Genomic DNA, 3,889 nt, shown 5'->3' with positions numbered 1-3,889 from the left:
TGATTATGAAAGATAACTTTCTTTTATAAAGTATGATATTAATCAGTGTTTTAAAAGGCGAGGCGTTTTACTTAGTACGGGTCGAGGCGTATGCCCCGAGGCACGGGCGTAAGCCTCATGGATCTTTAAATTTTTAATTTATAATATAGTAAAATAGTATAATGACACAAAAATTATAAAATATATATAAATAATTTTAAAAAATTAATAACATGGTTAAAGAAACTCATAGAAAACAAAACTTCTAACATGATTTTACAAGTATAAATAATTGAAATGATTTAAAAGTTATTATGAGATACAAACCATTTTTGACCCCTTAACTTTCAAACAATAAAAGAATCACAATTTCTAAAGCATACTACTATCATATATACTATGCAATTTACCTCCTTAAAAGAAAATAATGAATAAGCTTTATCAAATTATAATTAAAATATCACTCCTTCATGATTAAAAATAAAATTACTTTCAAATAGCTAAATAATAAACTATGGTAATTTTGAGACACATGACAAAAACGTGAAAACTAATGGCAACTGAAGATGTAAAATTCGGCTAAATATTTTTAAAAGAAATGTTAAGTGATGTTCACCCTTGTTCTCAAATAGTAAATATGCATGTAGCGTGTCGTATTTTTTCCGATTCGTATTTGCACTTGCCTCATTTAAAAAGGGAAGTGTCCCGGGGAAGTACGATTGTCAATCGTATCGGGAAAAAGGAAAAAATATACTTCTACTTAATGGTTCTCTAAATGGACTTATTTTAGAGTCGCCACCTAATTTTAGGAAATTAGGAAAACCGAGTCGAAAAGGGTTCATTTAAAACAATTATTTTATGATTATTTTAAAAGAAACTTAACCTACATAAGTCTAGAGTAAGGAGTTGGTGATCCCCCGGGGAAGGTGTTAGGCACCCGGTATTAAGGATCCGCTCAATTGCGGTTTACCTACGGGTTCTAATAATATGTTTATATAGATATAAATTGGTTTGTGCTAAAATGGTTTTACGTTTAATATTTCCGCAAATAAATTTTAGTCATTTATGCAAAAAGCGCATTTCAAGAATCAAAAGTGGTAAAATTTTCTACCTGAATCAAGGCGTTTGTGTGTCGGACTAGAACACTTAGGCTAATACCCGAAGACTCTTAGCCTAAGTAGGACCCTACATAAGTCCACCCAAAATAGTTTTGAATATATATATATATATAACAAAATTAGTTTTTAACAAAAATAGTTTTTAAGCATATAACTCATATATTAATAGCACACTATATAGTCCATTTTATTCTCATGCTTTGGTCAAGTTTTAGCCAAATTTTATTTTTTTTATTTTAAGTCTAAGTAGCCACAATAAGTCCAAATCAGTCCATAAGTTCAAGTCCTTGTGTTTCGTGAACGTCCAAATCAGTCCCATAATCCTATGAAATCGGTTGTCTTAGTCCAAATCATATTAAGCTAGTCTGTTTGAAATTATAAGTCTTATTAAAGTTTGCAAAATTAATTTTTATATAGTTTCAAAAATCGGGCTTTAGGCTACTTTAAACATGGGGGTAACCTTAAGGATTCCAATTAATAGATAAATATACAAGTAAAGAATTTTTAAGTGTGTAAATAAGGAGATAGGGATATTGGGACGACCAAGCCCAATAAGAATATATTATGCATTTGGGAAATCCTCGGGTCCAAACATATGCTCCATTTTTGCTCCAAGTTGGGTTGACTCGATCTAGACACATTAGTGCAACAGGTTTTAGGTGGACAAAGACATAGAAGGGTATACTCAACATTAGAATACATCAATGGATTAAACTAGGTACAAGAATTAAAAGGCTACAATAACTATTACAATGCCCAAAAACTAATTACAATTTATTGGGCCTAGCCCACTTGATACTTTGTGATGGCAAATAACGAAAATGGCCTAGATATGAAATAGCACCAGAGATAATAGTATTAAGCCACACAGGCGACAGGCCCAAATGACAAGCCCAGCCTGGAAATTTCCTACGTATTAAGGGGGTGATATACATGATATGCCACAGGTATACTACTCCATTTTCTCAAATTTTTCTAAGTGTCAAGCTGTAATATACACCCAGTATACGTCTAATGGAGAGCAAAACCACAATGGCATACCCTCCATGTATACTCAGTATATGCCTTACTTAAACACTTCAGTTTCCAAAATCAAAATTAGAATGGATCCTCCAAGAACTTCACTTTTTTAGCAAAGGACTTTAGACTACTAATTGGTTCTAAAGCATAGTAAATTTCTGCTAATCAGTGATCTATAACACCCCAAAAGGACTGGTATATTCACTTATATTCAACTTAAGGACTAAGGACTTAACAACGTCCGCACGGGTCTAGAGTGTGTCAAGTTACCAAGTTAAGCAAACCAAAGTATTTGAAAATTTCCAAATAACACCACGGCACATGACAAGAACATAGTCACAAATAAGTAAGTTTCATGTCAAACCAAAACCAAAGAAATAAACAAGGCAAGGTAATCCTATGCTAGTTCCCGATTCTTGCCTTATTTTAATTTTGAAACAAAAGCCAAATTCTTTTAACTTTTTATCCTCCATCTTTCCTCATAGCTTTGAGTAAAACAAAATCAACAAATACATAAGATTCAAGGCACTTAAACTGCAAAGATTAAATTAGGTAAAGTCACCAATCATTTGAAGTTCTCATTTTTAAACAAATTCTCAGCCTAGGCGGTCAACTCACCAATGGGTTCAAGAGGCTCATTTTATCTTCGGTACCCATGAAGTAGATTCGAAATCATGATGTTTACAAGGGCCTCAACTAATCACAAAGATCATTTTAGTATATAACCAATCTGTAAGCATTTGACATTCAACGATGGTTTGTGTTGATGCTATTCGGATTATAAACACGAGGTTCAACACAAAAGGCAGAAATCAAGTAGGGTCACACACTGTGGTACAAGTGGTAGTCGGAAGATGTAATCAACGAGTTCACAGATCGAGCAGAGGGAGCATGAATCTATTCTAGGTATAAGGTATGGATCAACTAGTCATAACAAATCACAAGTGAAAAGAGACTTCAAGTAGGAGGAGTGACAAGTTCAAGGGTGGCGATCAAGACAAAAGGTTCATGGCATTGTCCTAAAGAGATGGTTCATTAGACACAACTTGATTCAAACAAGCAAACAAAGTCAAGTAACTGAACATTCTAAGTGAGTCAAATACAAACAGGATCACCTAAACATGGTTTCAATTTAAAGGTTCACTTTAGTCTACCAAGTGATCATGCTAAGCAAGGGGACTAAGCAAGCTATAAGCAATATCAGTATAAGGAGGGTACAAGACACACATGGCAAGTCATATGGACACCGCAAACAAGTGACAAACAGGACAGGGGATAGGAATAAGATAAAGTCACCAACAATACTAGCCCTTTCCCAGATCCATTATTCCATTTTATAGTTAAGAATACAAGTTCTTATCCTACAGTCTTGAAAATCACATAGCCAGAATGGGAAATCAAGGTTCATTTTAGAAGTTCTTAAAGATTAACGGGTTCATGATGCCCAAACCCCTTTCAAGTCCAAGTTACAAGTTACATTGGAAAAATTTGAAAGGTCATTTTCTGGAAAATTAGTGGCAATAGGTTTCAAAATAGAACAAACCAAATAAGCAGAGGCCATGGACATCTTTAGTTTAAGCTGGGTAATCATCATAGCGAAAAAAAGGTATATTTCAGATTTTTTTAAAAATCATTTAAAAGTTCAAGATCAGTCTTAGAGAGTGTTATAGGGTCCACATGTAGCAGACACTACTATATAATAAAACAACAAGAAACTCTAGAAATACTTGAACATACCAAAGCACAAGTAACCTATGTTTGAAAACCATTTT

This window comes from Lycium ferocissimum, chromosome 5 (assembly GCF_029784015.1).
Source record: "Lycium ferocissimum isolate CSIRO_LF1 chromosome 5, AGI_CSIRO_Lferr_CH_V1, whole genome shotgun sequence".
Taxonomy (NCBI): Eukaryota; Viridiplantae; Streptophyta; class Magnoliopsida; order Solanales; family Solanaceae; genus Lycium; species Lycium ferocissimum.
This window is presented reverse-complemented; position numbering follows the sequence as displayed.